This window comes from Telmatherina bonti (genome assembly GCF_933228915.1).
Source record: "Telmatherina bonti genome assembly, chromosome: 15".
Classification (NCBI taxonomy): Eukaryota; Metazoa; Chordata; class Actinopteri; order Atheriniformes; family Telmatherinidae; genus Telmatherina; species Telmatherina bonti.
The window spans coordinates 39,172,808-39,191,977 of NC_136613.1; the positions used below are offsets into that span (position 1 = coordinate 39,172,808).

The 19,170-nt window shown below is 46.2% G+C and overlaps 1 protein-coding gene across 1 annotated transcript in view; it reads right to left on the minus strand.

Annotated features, from left to right (window-relative positions):
* LOC306766931 (high affinity cGMP-specific 3',5'-cyclic phosphodiesterase 9A-like) overlaps window positions 1–19,170 on the minus strand; it is a gene marked incomplete at both ends in the record, with an annotated part of 114,501 nt that overhangs the window by 84,687 nt on the left and 10,644 nt on the right. The gene's annotated exons all lie outside the window — the stretch shown is intronic.

Sequence of the window (19,170 nt, forward strand, 5' to 3'; positions counted from 1 at the left end):
TTGATCTAAAACCTGAGCCACAATCTGATTCAGACACAGATTCAAAACCTGACCCACAATCTGATTCAGATCCAAAACCTGACCCACAAACTGATTCAGATCCAAGACCTGACCCCAATCTGATCCAGATCCAAGACCTGACCCACAACCTGATCCAGATGTAAAACCTGACCCACAATCTTATCCAGATCCAAGACCTGACCCCAAGTCTGATCCAGATCCAAAACCTGACCCACAATCTGATTCAGATTCAGATCCAAAACCTGACCCCCAATCTGATCCAGATCCAAGACCTGACCCCCAATCTGATCCAGATCCAAGACCTGACCCACAATCTGATCCAGATCCAAAACCTGACCCACAATCTTATCCAGATCCAAGACCTGACCCCAAGTCTGATCCAGATCCAAAACCTGACCCACAATCTGATTCAGATTCAGATCCAATACCTGACCCCCAATCTGATCCAGATCCAAGACCTGACCCCCAATCTGATCCAGATCCAAGACCTGACCCACAATCTGATTCAGATTCAAAACGTCACCCATAATTTGATTCAGATCCAAAACTTGACCCACAATCTGATTCAGATCCAAAACCTGACCCACAATCTGATCCAGATGTAAAACCTGACCCACAATCTGATTCAGATCCAAGACCTGACCCCCAATCTGATCCAGATCCAAAACCTGACCCACAATCTGATCCAGATCCAAAACCTGACCCACAATCTGATCCAGATCCAAAACCTGACCCACAATCTGATCCAGATTCAAATCCAAAACCTTATCAATAATCTGATCCATTTCCAAAACCTGACCCACAATCTGATCCAGATCCAAAACCTGGCCCACAATCTGATCCAGATCCAAAACCTGACCCACAATCTTATCCAGATCCAAGACCTGACCCCAAGTCTGATCCAGATCCAAAACCTGACCCACAATCTGATTCAGATTTAGATCCAATACCTGACCCCCAATCTGATCCAGATCCAAGACCTGACCCCCAATCTGATCCAGATCCAAGACCTGACCCCCAATCTGATTCAGATTCAAAATGTCACCCATAATTTGATTCAGATCCAAAACTTGACCCACAATCTGATTCAGATCCAAAACCTGACCCACAATCTGATCCAGATGTAAAACCTGACCCACAATCTGATTCAGATCCAAGACCTGACCCCCAATCTGATCCAGATCCAAAACCTGACCCACAATCTGATCCAGATCCAAAACCTGACCCACAATCTGATCCAGATCCAAAACTTGACCCACAATTTGATCCAGATCCAAAACCTAACCCACAATCTGATCCAGATCCAAAACCTGACCCACAATCTGATCCAGAGCATAAACCTGACCCACAATCTTATCCAGACTCGGATCCAAAACCTGACCCACAATCTGATCAAGATCCAAAACCTGACCCACAATTTGATCCAGATTCAGATCCAAAACCTGACCCACAATCTGATCCAGATCATAAACCTGACCCACAATCTTATCCAGACTCGGATGCAAAACCTGACCCACAATCTGATCCAGATACAAATCCAAAACCTGACCCACAATCTGATCCAGATTCAGATCCAAAACCTGACCCACAATCTGATTTTGATCTAAAACCTGAGCCACAATCTGATTCAGACACAGATTCGAAACCTGACCCACAATCTGATCCAGATTCAGATCCTAAACCTGACCCACAATCTGATCCAGATACAAATCCAAAACCTGACCCACAATCTGATCCAGATTCAGATCCAAAACCTGACCCACAATCTGATTTTGATCTAAAACCTGAGCCACAATCTGATTCAGACACAGATTCAAAACCTGACCCACAATCTGATTCAGATCCAAAACCTGACCCACAAACTGATTCAGATCCAAGACCTGACCCCAATCTGATCCAGATCCAAGACCTGACCCACAACCTGATCCAGATGTAAAACCTGACCCACAATCTTATCCAGATCCAAGACCTGACCCCAAGTCTGATCCAGATCCAAAACCTGACCCACAATCTGATTCAGATTCAGATCCAAAACCTGACCCCCAATCTGATCCAGATCCAAAACCTGACCCACAATCTGATTCAGATTCAGATCCAAAACCTGACCCACAATCTGATTTTGATCTAAAACCTGAGCCACAATCTGATTCAGACACAGATTCAAAACCTGACCCACAATCTGATCCAGATTCAGATCCTAAACCTGACCCACAATCTGATCCAGATTCAGATCCTAAACCTGACCCACAATCTGATCCAGATTCAGATCCAAAACCTGACCCACACTCTGATCCAGATTCATATCCAAAACCTGACCCATAATCTGATCCAGATCCAAAACCTGACCCAGAATCTGATCCAGATCCAAAACCTGACCCCCAAATTGATCCTGATCGAAGATCTGACCCCCAATCTGATTCAGATCCAAAACCTGACCCACGAACTGATTCAGATCCAAGACCTGACACACAATCTGAACCAGATCCAAAAGCTGAACCACGATCTGTTTCAGATCCAAGACCTGACCCCTAATCTGATTCAGATCCAAGACCTGACCCCAATCTGATCCAGATCCAAGACCTGACCCACAATCTTAACCAGATCCAAGACCTGACCCCAAGTCTGATCCAGATCCAAAACCTGACCCACAATCTCATTCAGATTCAGATCCAATACCTGACCCCCAATCTGATCCAGATCCAAGACCTGACCCCCAATCTGATCCAGATCCAAGATCTGACCCCCAATCTGATCCAGATACAAGACCTGACCCCCAATCTGATCCAAATCCCAGACCTGACCCCCAATCTGATCCAGATCCAAGACCTGACCCACAATCTGATCCAGATCCAAAACCTGACCGAAAATCTGATCCAGATCCAAGACCTGACCCACAATCTGATCCAGATTCAGATCCAAAACCTGACCCACAATCTGATCCAGACTCATATCCAAAACCTGCCCCATAATCTGATCCAGATCCAAAACCTGACCCACAATCTGATTCAGATCCAAAACCTGACCCACAAACTGATTCAGATCCAAGACCTGACACACAATCTGAACCACATCCAAAACCTGACCCACAATCTGATCCAGACTCATATCCAAAACCTGACCCATAATTTGATCCAGATCCAAAACCTGACCCACAATCTGATCCAGATCCAAAACCTGACCCACAAACTTATTCAGATCCAAGACCTGACCCCAATCTGATCCAGATCCAAGACCTGACCCACAACCTGATCCAGATGTAAAACCTGACCCACAATCTTATCCAGATCCAAGACCTGACCCCAAGTCTGATCCAGATCCAAAACCTGACCCACAATCTGATTCAGATTCAGATCCAAAACCTGACCCACAATCTGATCCAGATCCAAGACCTGACCCCCAATCTGATCCAGATCCAAGACCTGACCCACAATCTGATCCAGATCCAAGACCTGACCCACAATCTGATCCAGATCCAAAACCTGACCCACAATCTTATCCAGATCCAAGACCTGACCCCAAGTCTGATCCAGATCCAAAACCTGACCCACAATCTGATTCAGATTCAGATCCAATACCTGACCCCCAATCTGATCCAGATCCAAGACCTGACCCCCAATCTGATCCAGATCCAAGACCTGACCCCCAATCTGATTCAGATTCAAAATGTCACCCATAATTTGATTCAGATCCAAGACCTGACCCCCAATCTGATCCAGATCCAAAACCTGACCCACAATCTGATCCAGATCCAAAACCTGACCCACAATCTGATCCAGATCCAAAACTTGACCCACAATTTGATCCAGATCCAAAACCTAACCCACAATCTGATCCAGATCCAAAACCTGACCCACAATCTGATCCAGAGCATAAACCTGACCCACAATCTTATCCAGACTCGGATCCAAAACCTGACCCACAATCTGATCAAGATCCAAAACCTGACCCACAATTTGATCCAGATTCAGATCCAAAACCTGACCCACAATCTGATCCAGATCATAAACCTGACCCACAATCTTATCCAGACTCGCATCCAAAACCTGGCCCACAATCTGATCCAGATACAAATCCAAAACCTGACCCACAATCTGATCCAGATTCAGATCCAAAACCTGACCCACAATCTGATTTTGATCTAAAACCTGAGCCACAATCTGATTCAGACACAGATTCGAAACCTGACCCACAATCTGATCCAGATTCAGATCCTAAACCTGACCCACAATCTGATCCAGATACAAATCCAAAACCTGACCCACAATCTGATCCAGATTCAGATCCAAAACCTGACCCACAATCTGATTTTGATCTAAAACCTGAGCCACAATCTGATTCAGACACAGATTCAAAACCTGACCCACAATCTGATTCAGATCCAAAACCTGACCCACAAACTGATTCAGATCCAAGACCTGACCCCAATCTGATCCAGATCCAAGACCTGACCCACAACCTGATCCAGATGTAAAACCTGACCCACAATCTTATCCAGATCCAAGACCTGACCCCAAGTCTGATCCAGATCCAAAACCTGACCCACAATCTGATTCAGATTCAGATCCAAAACCTGACCCCCAATCTGATCCAGATCCAAGACCTGACCCCCAATCTGATCCAGATCCAAGACCTGACCCACAATCTGATCCAGATCCAAAACCTGACCCACAATCTTATCCAGATCCAAGACCTGACCCCAAGTCTGATCCAGATCCAAAACCTGACCCACAATCTGATTCAGATTCAGATCCAATACCTGACCCCCAATCTGATCCAGATCCAAGACCTGACCCCCAATCTGATCCAGATCCAAGACCTGACCCACAATCTGATTCAGATTCAAAACGTCACCCATAATTTGATTCAGATCCAAAACTTGACCCACAATCTGATTCAGATCCAAAACCTGACCCACAATCTGATCCAGATGTAAAACCTGACCCACAATCTGATTCAGATCCAAGACCTGACCCCCAATCTGATCCAGATCCAAAACCTGACCCACAATCTGATCCAGATCCAAAACCTGACCCACAATCTGATCCAGATCCAAAACCTGACCCACAATCTGATCCAGATTCAAATCCAAAACCTTATCAATAATCTGATCCATTTCCAAAACCTGACCCACAATCTGATCCAGATCCAAAACCTGGCCCACAATCTGATCCAGATCCAAAACCTGACCCACAATCTTATCCAGATCCAAGACCTGACCCCAAGTCTGATCCAGATCCAAAACCTGACCCACAATCTGATTCAGATTCAGATCCAATACCTGACCCCCAATCTGATCCAGATCCAAGACCTGACCCCCAATCTGATCCAGATCCAAGACCTGACCCCCAATCTGATTCAGATTCAAAATGTCACCCATAATTTGATTCAGATCCAAAACTTGACCCACAATCTGATTCAGATCCAAAACCTGACCCACAATCTGATCCAGATGTAAAACCTGACCCACAATCTGATTCAGATCCAAGACCTGACCCCCAATCTGATCCAGATCCAAAACCTGACCCACAATCTGATCCAGATCCAAAACCTGACCCACAATCTGATCCAGATCCAAAACTTGACCCACAATTTGATCCAGATCCAAAACCTAACCCACAATCTGATCCAGATCCAAAACCTGACCCACAATCTGATCCAGAGCATAAACCTGACCCACAATCTTATCCAGACTCGGATCCAAAACCTGACCCACAATCTGATCAAGATCCAAAACCTGACCCACAATTTGATCCAGATTCAGATCCAAAACCTGACCCACAATCTGATCCAGATCATAAACCTGACCCACAATCTTATCCAGACTCGGATGCAAAACCTGACCCACAATCTGATCCAGATACAAATCCAAAACCTGACCCACAATCTGATCCAGATTCAGATCCAAAACCTGACCCACAATCTGATTTTGATCTAAAACCTGAGCCACAATCTGATTCAGACACAGATTCGAAACCTGACCCACAATCTGATCCAGATTCAGATCCTAAACCTGACCCACAATCTGATCCAGATACAAATCCAAAACCTGACCCACAATCTGATCCAGATTCAGATCCAAAACCTGACCCACAATCTGATTTTGATCTAAAACCTGAGCCACAATCTGATTCAGACACAGATTCAAAACCTGACCCACAATCTGATTCAGATCCAAAACCTGACCCACAAACTGATTCAGATCCAAGACCTGACCCCAATCTGATCCAGATCCAAGACCTGACCCACAACCTGATCCAGATGTAAAACCTGACCCACAATCTTATCCAGATCCAAGACCTGACCCCAAGTCTGATCCAGATCCAAAACCTGACCCACAATCTGATTCAGATTCAGATCCAAAACCTGACCCCCAATCTGATCCAGATCCAAGACCTGACCCCCAATCTGATCCAGATCCAAGACCTGACCCACAATCTGATCCAGATCCAAAACCTGACCCACAATCTTATCCAGATCCAAGACCTGACCCCAAGTCTGATCCAGATCCAAAACCTGACCCACAATCTGATTCAGATTCAGATCCAATACCTGACCCCCAATCTGATCCAGATCCAAGACCTGACCCCCAATCTGATCCAGATCCAAGACCTGACCCACAATCTGATTCAGATTCAAAACGTCACCCATAATTTGATTCAGATCCAAAACTTGACCCACAATCTGATTCAGATCCAAAACCTGACCCACAATCTGATCCAGATGTAAAACCTGACCCACAATCTGATTCAGATCCAAGACCTGACCCCCAATCTGATCCAGATCCAAAACCTGACCCACAATCTGATCCAGATCCAAAACCTGACCCACAATCTGATCCAGATCCAAAACCTGACCCACAATCTGATCCAGATTCAAATCCAAAACCTTATCAATAATCTGATCCATTTCCAAAACCTGACCCACAATCTGATCCAGATCCAAAACCTGACCCACAATCTGATCCAGATCCAAAACCTGACCCACAATCTGATCCAGAGCATAAACCTGACCCACAATCTTATCCAGACTCGGATCCAAAACCTGACCCACAATCTGATCCAGATCCAAAACCTGACCCACAATTTGATCCAGATTCAGATCCAAAACCTGACCCACAATCTGATCCAGATCATAAACCTGACCCACAATCTTTTCCAGACTCGGATCCAAAACCTGACCCACAATCTTATCCAGATACAAATCCAAAACCTGACCCACAATCTGATCCAGATTCAGATCCAAAACCTGACCCACAATCTGATTTTGATCTAAAACCTGAGCCACAATCTGATTCAGACACAGATTCAAAACCTGACCCACAATCTGATCCAGATTCAGATCCTAAACCTGACCCACGATCTGATCCAGATTCAGATCCTAAACCTGACACACAATCTGATCCAGATTCAGATCCAAAACCTGACCCACACTCTGATCCAGACTCATATCCAAAACCTGACCCATAATCTGATCCAGATCCAAAACCTGACCCAGAATCTGATCCAGATCCAAAACCTGACCCCCAAATTGATCCTGATCGAAGATCTGACCCTCAATCTGATTCAGATCCAAAACCTGACCCACAAACTGATTAAGATCCAAGACCTGACACATAATCTGAACCAGATCCAAAACCTGACCCACGATCTGTTTCAGATCCAAGACCTGACCCCTAATCTGATTCAGATCCAAGACCTGACCCCAATTTGATCCAGATCCAAGACCTGACCCACAACCTGATCCAGATGTAAAACCTGACCCCCAATCTGATCCAGATCCAAGACCTCACACACAATCTGATCCAGATCCAAGACCTGACCCCCAATCTGATCCAGATCCCAGACCTGACCCACAATCTGATCCAGATCCAAGACCTGACCCCCAATCTGATCCAGATCCCAGACCTGACCCACAATCTGATCCAGATCCAAGACCTGACCCACAATCTGATCCAGATCCAAGACCTGACCCATTATCTGATCCAGATTCAGATTCAAAACCTGACCCCCAATCTGATCCAGATCCAAGACCTGACCCCCAATCTGATCCAGATCCAAGACCTGACGCCCAATCTGATCCAGATCCCAGACCTGACCCCTAATCTGATCCAGATCCAAGACCTGACCCCAAGTCTTATTCAGATCCAAGACCTGACCCCAATCTGATCCAGATCCAAGACCTGACCCCCAATCTGATTCAGATCAAAGAACCTGACCCACAATCTGATCCAGATCATAAACCTGACCCACAATCTTATCCAGACTCGGATCCAAAACCTGACAAAAAATCTGATCCAGACAGAAATCAAAAACCTGACCCACAGTCTGATCCAGATTCAGATCCAAAACCTGACCCACAATCTGATCCAGATTCAGATCCAAAACCTGACCCACAATCTGATCTTAAACTAAAACCTGAGCCACAATGTGATTCAGATCCAAAACCTGACCCATCATCTGATCCAGATTCAGATCCTAAACCTGACCCACAGTCTGATTCAGAAACAGATACAAAACCTGATCCACAATCTGATCCAGATTCAGATCCTAAACCTGACCCATCATCTGATCCAGATTCAGATCCACAACCTGACCCACAATCTGATCCAGACACAGATTCAAAACCTGACCCACAATCTGATGCAGATTCAGATCCAAAACCTGACCCATCATCTGATCTAGATTCAGATCCAAAACCTGACCCCCAATCTGATTCAGACACAGATTCAAAACCTGACCCACAATCTGATGCAGATTCAGATCCTAAACCTGACCCACAATCTGATCCAGATTCAAATCCAAAACCTTATCAATAATCTGATCCAGATCCAAAACCTGACCCACAATCTGATTCAGATTCAGATCCAAAACCTGACCCCGAATCTGATCCAGATCCAAGACCTGACCCCCAATCTGATCCAGATCCAAGTCCTGACCCCCAATCTGATCCAGATCCAAGACCTGACCCCCAATCTGATCCAGATCCAAGACCTGACCCCCAATCTGATCCAGATCCAAAACCTGACCCACAATCTTATCCAGATCCAAGACCTGACCCCAAGTCTGATCCAGAACGAAAACCTGACCCACAATCTGATTCAGATTCAGATCCAATACCTGACCCCCAATCTGATCCAGATCGAAGACCTGACCCCCAATCTGATCCAGATCCCAGACCTGACCCCCAATCTGATCCAGATCCAAAACCTGACCCACATTCTGATCCAGATGTAAAACCTGACCCACAATCTGATCCAGATCCAAGACCTGACCCCCAATCTGATCCAGATCCAAAACCTGACCCACAGTCTGATCCAGATCCCAAACCCGACCCACAATCTGATCCAGATCCAAAACCTGACCCACTATCTGATCCAGAGCATAAACCTGACCCACTATCTTATCCAGACTCGGATCCAAAACCTGACCCACAATCTGATCAAGATCCCAGACCTGACCCCCAATCTGATCCAGATCCCAGACCTGACCCCCAATCTTATCCAGTCCCAAGTCCTGACCCCCAATCTGATCCAGATCCAAGACCTGACCCCCAATCTGATCCAGATCCAAAACCTGACCCCCAATCTGATCCAGATCCAAAACCTGACCCCCAATCTTATCCAGATCCAAGACCTGACCCCAAGTCTGATCCAGATGCAAAACCTGACCCACAATCTGATTCAGATTCAGATCCAATACCTGACCCCCAATCTGATCCAGATCCAAGACCTGACCCCCAATCTGATCCAGATCCAAGACCTGACCCACAATCTGATCCAGATCCAAAACCTGACCCACAATCTGATCCAGATCCAAGACCTGACCCCCAATCTGATTCAGATTCAAAACCTCACCCATAATTTGATTCAGATCCAAAACTTGACCCACAATCTGATCCAGATGTAAAACCTGACGCACAATGTGATTCAGATCCAAGACCTGACCCCCAATCTGATCCAGATCTAAAACCTGACCCACAACCTGATCCAGATCCAAAACCTGACCCACAATCTGATCAAGATCCAAAACCTGACCCACAATTTGATCCAGATTCAGATCCAAAACCTGACCCACAATCTGATCCAGATCATAAACCTGACCCACAATCTTATCCAGACTCGGATCCAAAACCTGACCCACAATCTGATCCAGATACAAATCCAAAACCTGACCCACAATCTGATCCAGATTCAGATCCAAAACCTGACCCACAATCTGATTTTGATCTAAAACCTGAGCCACAATCTGATTCAGACACAGATTCAAAACCTGACCCACAATCTGATCCAGATTCAGATCCTAAACCTGACCCACAATCTGATCCAGATACAAATCCAAAACCTGACCCACAATCTGATCCAGATTCAGATCCAAAACCTGACCCACAATCTGATTTTGATCTAAAACCTGAGCCACAATCTGATTCAGACACAGATTCAAAACCTGACCCACATTCTGATCCAGACTCATATCCAAAACCTGACCCATAATCTGATCCAGATCCAAAACCTGACCCCAATCTGATGCAGATCCAAGACCTGACCCACAACCTGATCCAGATGTAAAACCTGACCCACAATCTTATCCAGATCCAAGACCTGACCCCAAGTCTGATCCAGATCCAAAACCTGACCCACAATCTGATTCAGATTCAGATCCAAAACCTGACCCCCAATCTGATCCAGATCCAAGACCTGACCCCCAATCTGATCCAGATCCAAGACCTGACCCCCAATCTGATCCAGATCCAAGACCTGACCCACAATCTGATCCAGATCCAAAACCTGACCCACAATCTGATCCAGATCCAAGACCTGACCCCAAGTCTGATCCAGATCCAAAACCTGACCCACAATCTGATTCAGATTCAGATCCAATACCTGACCCCCAATCTGATCCAGATCCAAGACCTGACCCCCAATCTGATCCAGATCCAAGACCTGACCCCCAATTTGATTCAGATCCAAAACTTGACCCACAATCTGATTCAGATCCAAAACCTGACCCACAATCTGATCCAGATGTAAAACCTGACCCACAATCTGATTCAGATCCAAGACCTGACCCCCAATCTGATCCAGATCCAAAACCTGACCCACAATCTGATCCAGATCCAAAACCTGACCCACAATCTGATCCAGATCCAAAACTTGACCCACAATCTGATCCAGATCCAAAACCTGACCCACAATCTGATCCAGATCCAAAACCTGACCCACAATCTGATCCAGAGCATAAACCTGACCCACAATCTTATCCAGACTCGGATCCAAAACCTGACCCACAATCTGATCAAGATCCAAAACCTGACCCACAATTTGATCCAGATTCAGATCCAAAACCTGACCCACAATCTGATCCAGATCATAAACCTGACCCACAATCTTATCCAGACTCGGATCCAAAACCTGACCCACAATCTGATCCAGATACAAATCCAAAACCTGACCCACAATCTGATCCAGATTCAGATCCAAAACCTGACCCACAATCTGATTTTGATCTAAAACCTGAGCCACAATCTGATTCAGACACAGATTCAAAACCTGACCCACAATCTGATCCAGATTCAGATCCTAAACCTGACCCACAATCTGATCCAGATACAAATCCAAAACCTGACCCACAATCTGATCCAGATTCAGATCCTAAACCTGACCCACAATCTGATTTTGATCTAAAACCTGAGCCAAAATCTGATTCAGACACAGATTCAAAACCTGACCCACACTCTGATCCAGACTCATATCCAAAACATGACCCATAATCTGATCCAGATCCAAAACCTGACCCAGAATCTGATCCAGATCCAAAACCTGACCCCCAAATTGATCCTGATCGAAGATCTGACCCTCAATCTTATTCAGATCCAAAACCTGACCCATGAACTGATTCAGATCCAAGACCTGACCCAAAACCTGATCCAGATGTAAAACCTGACCCCCAATCTTATCCAGATCCAAGACCTGATCCCAAGTCTGATCCAGATCCAAAACCTGACCCACAATCTGATCCAGATTCAGATCCTAAACCTGACCCACAATCTGATCCAGATTCAGATCCTAAACCTGACACACAATCTGATCCAGATTCAGATCCAAAACCTGACCCACACTCTGATCCAGACTCATATCCAAAACCTGACCCATAATCTGATCCAGATCCAAAACCTGACCCAGAATCTGATCCAGATCCAAAACCTGACCCCCAAATTGATCCTGATCGAAGATCTGACCCTCAATCTGATTCAGATCCAAAACCTGACCCATGAACTGATTCAGATCCAAGACCTGACACACAATCTGAACCAGATCCAAAACCTGACCCACGATCTGTTTCAGATGCAAGACCTGACCCACAACCTGATCCAGATGTAAAACCTGACCCACAATCTTATCCAGATCCAAAACCACACCCCAAGTCTGACCCAGATCCAAAACCTGACCCACAATCTGATCCAGATCCAAGACCTGACCCCCAATCTGATCCAGATCCAAGACCTGACCCCCAATCTGATCCAGATCCAAGACCTGACCCACAATCTGATCCAGATCCAAAACCTGACCCACAATCTGATCCAGATCCAAGACCTGACCCCAAGTCTGATCCAGATCCAAAACCTGACCCACAATCTGATTCAGATTCAGATCCAATACCTGACCCCCAATCTGATCCATATCCAAGACCTGACCCCCAATCTGATCCAGATCCAAGACCTGACCCCCAATCTGATTCAGATTCAAAACCTCACCCATAATTTGATTCAGATGCAAAACTTGACCCACAATCTGATTCAGATCCAAAACCTGACCCACAATCTGATCCAGATGTAAAACCTGACCCACAATCTGATTCAGATCCAAGACCTGACCCCCAATCTGATCCAGATCCAAAACCTGACCCACAATCTGATCCAGATCCAAAACCTGACCCACAATCTGATCCAGATCCAAAACCTGACCCACAATCTGATCCAGACTCGGATCCAAAACCTGACCCACAATCTGATCAAGATCCAAAACCTGACCCACAATTTGATCCAGATTCAGATCCAAAACCTGACCCACAATCTGATCCAGATCATAAACCTGACCCACAATCTTATCCAGACTCGGATCCAAAACCTGACCCACAATCTGATCCAGATACAAATCCAAAACCTGACCCATAATCTGATCCAGATTCAGATCCAAAACCTGACCCACAATCTGATTTTGATCTAAAACCTGACCCACAATCTGATTCAGATTCAGATCCAATACCTGACCCCCAATCTGATCCAGATGCAAGACCTGACCCCCAATCTGATCCAGATCCAAGACCTGACCCCCAATCTGATCCAGATCCAAGATCTGACCCCCAATCTGATCCAGATCCAAGACCTGACCCACAATCTGATCCAGATCCAAAACCTGACCCACAATCTGATCCAGATCCAAGACCTGACCCACAATCTGATCCAGATTCAGATCCAAAACCTGACCCACAATCTGATCCAGATTCATATGCATAACCTGACCCATAATCTGATCCAGATCTAAAACCTGACCCAGAATCTGATCCAGATCCAAAACCTGACCCCCAATTTGATCCTGATCGAAGATCTGACCCTCAATCTGATTCAGATCCAAAACCTGACCCACAAACTGATTCAGATCCAAGACCTGACACACAATCTGATCCAGATCCAAAACCTGACCCGCGATCTGTTTCAGATCCAAGACCTGACCCCAATCTGATCCAGATCCAAGACCTGACCCACAACCTGATCCAGATGTAAAACCTGACCCACAATCTTATCCAGATCCAAGACCTGACCCCAAGTCTGATCCAGATCCAAAACCTGACCCGCGATCTGTTTCAGATCCAAGACCTGACCCCAATCTGATCCAGATCCAAGACCTGACCCACAACCTGATCCAGATGTAAAACCTGACCCACAATCTTATCCAGATCCAAGACCTGACCCCAAGTCTGATCCAGATCATAAACCTGACCCACAATCTTATCCAGACTCGGATCCAAAACCTGACCCACAATCTGATCAAGATCCAAAACCTGACCCACAATTTGATCCAGATTCAGATCCAAAACCTGACCCACAATCTGATCCAGATCATAAACCTGACCCACAATCTTATCCAGACTCGGATCCAAAACCTGACCCACAATCTGATCCAGATACAAATCCAAAACCTGACCCACAATCTGATCCAGATTCAGATCCAAAACCTGACCCACAATCTGATTTTGATCTAAAACCTGACCCACAATCTGATTCAGATTCAGATCCAATACCTGACCCCCAATCTGATCCAGATGCAAGACCTGACCCCCAATCTGATCCAGATCCAAGACCTGACCCCCAATCTGATCCAGATCCAAGATCTGACCCCCAATCTGATCCAGATACAAGACCTGACCCCCAATCTGATCCAGATCCCAGACCTGACCCCCAATCTGATCCAGATCCAAGACCTGACCCACAATCTGATCCAGATCCAAAACCTGACCCACAATCTGATCCAGATCCAAGACCTGACCCACAATCTGATCCAGATCCAAAACCTGACCCACAATCTGATCCAGATCCAAGACCTGACCCACAATCTGATCCAGATTCAGATCCAAAACCTGACCCACAATCTGATCCAGATTCATATGCATAACCTGACCCATAATCTGATCCAGATCCAAAACCTGACCCAGAATCTGATCCAGATCCAAAACCTGACCCCCAATTTGATCCTGATCGAAGATCTGACCCTCAATCTGATTCAGATCCAAAACCTGACCCACAAACTGATTCAGATCCAAGACCTGACACACAATCTGATCCAGATCCAAAACCTGACCCGCGATCTGTTTCAGATCCAAGACCTGACCCCAATCTGATCCAGATCCAAGACCTGACCCACAACCTGATCCAGATGTAAAACCTGACCCACAATCTTATCCAGATCCAAGACCTGACCCCAAGTCTGATCCAGATCCAAAACCTGACCCGCGATCTGTTTCAGATCCAAGACCTGACCCCAATCTGATCCAGATCCAAGACCTGACCCACAACCTGATCCAGATGTAAAACCTGACCCACAATCTTATCCAGATCCAAGACCTGACCCCAAGTCTGATCCAGATCATAAACCTGACCCACAATCTTATCCAGACTCGGATCCAAAACCTGACCCACAATCTGATCAAGATCCAAAACCTGACCCACAATTTGATCCAGATTCAGATCCAAAACCTGACCCACAATCTGATCCAGATCATAAACCTGACCCACAATCTTATCCAGACTCGGATCCAAAACCTGACCCACAATCTGATCCAGATACAAATCCAAAACCTGACCCACAATCTGATCCAGATTCAGATCCAAAACCTGACCCACAATCTGATTTTGATCTAAAACCTGACCCACAATCTGATTCAGATTCAGATCCAATACCTGACCCCCAATCTGATCCAGATGCAAGACCTGACCCCCAATCTGATCCAGATCCAAGACCTGACCCCCAATCTGATCCAGATCCAAGATCTGACCCCCAATCTGATCCAGATACAAGACCTGACCCCCAATCTGATCCAGATCCCAGACCTGACCCCCAATCTGATCCAGATCCAAGACCTGACCCACAATCTGATCCAGATCCAAAACCTGACCCACAATCTGATCCAGATCCAAGACCTGACCCACAATCTGATCCAGATTCAGATCCAAAACCTGACCCACAATCTGATCCAGATTCATATGCATAACCTGACCCATAATCTGATCCAGATCCAAAACCTGACCCAGAATCTGATCCAGATCCAAAACCTGACCCCCAATTTGATCCTGATCAAAGATCTGACCCTCAATCTGATTCAGATCCAAAACCTGACCCACAAACTGATTCAGATCCAAGACCTGACACACAATCTGATCCAGATCCAAAACCTGACCCACGATCTGTTTCAGATCCAAGACCTGACCCACAATCTGATCCAGATCCAAGACCTGACCCACAACCTGATCCAGATGTAAAACCTGACCCACAATCTTATCCAGATCCAAGACCTGACCCCAAGTCTGATCCAGATCCAAAACCTGACCCACAATCTGATTCAGATTCAGATCCAAAACCTGACCCACAATCTGATCCAGATCCAAGACCTGACCCACGATCTGTTTCAGATCCAAGACCTGACCCCAATCTGATCCAGATCCAAGACCTGACCCACAACCTGATCCAGATGTAAAACCTGACCCACAATCTTATCCAGATCCAAGACCTGACCCCAAGTCTGATCCAGATCCAAAACCTGACCCACAATCTGATTCAGATTCAGATCCAAAACCTGACCCACAATCTGATCCAGATCCAAGACCTGACCCCCAATCTGATCCAGATCCAAGACCTGACCCCCAATCTGATCCAGATCCAAGACCTGACCCACAATCTGACCCAGATCCAATACCTGACCCCCAATCTGATCCAGATCCAAGACCTGACCCCCAATCTGATCCAGATCCAATACCTGACCCACAATCTGATCCAGATCCCAGACCTGACCCCCAGTCTGATCCAGATCCAAGACCTGACCCCCAATCTGATCCAGATCCAAGACCTGACCCACAATCTGATCCAGATCCAAAACCTGACCCACAATCTGATTCAGATTCAGATCCAAAACCTGACCCCCAATCTGATCCAGATCCAAGACCTGACCCCCAATCTGATCCAGATCGAAGACCTGACCCCCAATCTGATCCAGATCCAAGACCTGACCCCTAATCTGATCCAGATCCAAGACCTGACCCCAAGTCTTATTCAGATCCAAGACCTGACCCCAAGTCTTATTCAGATCCAAGACCTGACCCCAATCTGATCCAGATCCAAGACCTGACCCCCAATTTGATTCAGATCAAAGAACCTGACCCACAATCTTATCCAGACTCGGATCCAAAACCTGACCCACAATCTGATCAAGATCCAAAACCTGACCCACAATTTGATCCAGATTCAGATCCAAAACCTGACCCACAATCTGATCCAGATCATAAACCTGACCCACAATCTGATCCAGATTCAGATCCAAAACCTGACCCACAATCTGATTTTGATCTAAAACCTGACCCACAATCTGATTCAGATTCAGATCCAATACCTGACCCCCAATCTGATCCAGATGCAAGACCTGACCCCCAATCTGATCCAGATCCAAGACCTGACCCCCAATCTGATCCAGATCCAAGATCTGACCCCCAATCTGATCCAGATACAAGACCTGACCCCCAATCTGATCCAGATCCCAGACCTGACCCCCAATCTGATCCAGATCCAAGACCTGACCCACAATCTGATCCAGATCCAAAACCTGACCCACAATCTGATCCAGATCCAAGACCTGACCCACAATCTGATCCAGATTCAGATCCAAAACCTGACCCACAATCTGATCCAGATTCATATGCATAACCTGACCCATAATCTGATCCAGATCCAAAACCTGACCCAGAATCTGATCCAGATCCAAAACCTGACCCCCAATTTGATCCTGATCGAAGATCTGACCCTCAATCTGATTCAGATCCAAAACCTGAGCCACAAACTGATTCAGATCCAAGACCTGACACACAATCTGATCCAGATCCAAAACCTGACCCACGATCTGTTTCAGATCCAAGACCTGACCCCAATCTGATCCAGATCCAAGACCTGACCCACAACCTGATCCAGATGTAAAACCTGACCCACAATCTTATCCAGATCCAAGACCTGACCCCAAGTCTGATCCAGATCCAAAACCTGACCCACAATCTGATCCAGACTCGGATCCAAAACCTGACCCACAATCTGATCCAGATGTAAAACCTGACCCACAATCTTATCCAGATCCAAGACCTGACCCCAATCTGATCCAGATCCAAGACCTGACCCACAACCTGATCCAGATGTAAAACCTGACCCACAATCTGATCCAGATCCAAGACCTGACCCCCAATCTGATCCAGATCCAATACCTGACCCACAATCTGACCCAGATCCAATACCTGACCCCCAATCTGATCCAGATCCAAGACCTGACCCACAATCTTATCCAGATCCAAGACCTGACCCCCAATCTGATCCAGATCCAAGACCTGACCCACAATCTGACCCAGATCCAATACCTGACCCCCAATCTGATCCAGATCCAAGACCTGACCCCCAATCTGATCCAGATCCAATACCTGACCCCCAATCTGATCCAGATCCCAGACCTGACCCCCAATCTGATCCAGATCCAAGACCTGACCCCCAATCTGATCCAGATCCAAGACCTGACCCACAATCTGATCCAGATCCAAAACCTGACCCACAATCTGATTCAGATTCAGATCCAAAACCTGACCCCCAATCTGATCCAGATCCAAGACCTGACCCCCAATCTGATCCAGATCCAAGACCTGACCCCTAATCTGATCCAGATCCAAGACCTGACCCCAAGTCTTATTCAGATCCAAGACCTGACCCCAAGTCTTATTCAGATCCAAGACCTGACCCCAATCTGATCCAGATCCAAGACCTGACCCCCAATTTGATTCAGATCAAAGAACCTGACCCACAATCTTATCCAGACTCGGATCCAAAACCTGACCCACAATCTTATCCAGACTCGGATCCAAAACCTGACCCACAATCTTATCCAGACTCGGATCCAAAACCTGACCCACAATCTGATCCAGATTCAAATCCAAAACCTTATCAATAATCTGATCCAGATCCAAAACCTGATCCACAATCTGATCCAGATCCAAGACCTGACCCCCAATCTGATCCAGATCCAAGACCTGACCCACAATCTGATTCAGATCCAAAACCTGACCCATCATCTGATCCAGATTCAGATCATAAACCTGACCCACAATCTGATCCAGATTCAGATCCAAAACCTTATCAATAATCTGATCCAGATCCAAAACCTGATCCACAATCTGATTAAGATTCAGATCCAAAACCTGACCCCCAATCTGATCCAGATCCAAGACCTGACCCCCAATCTGATCCAGATCCAAGACCTGACCCACAATCTGATCCAGATCCAAGACCTGACCCACAATCTGATCCAGATCCAAAACCTGACCCAGAATCTGATCCAGATCCAAGACCTGACCCAC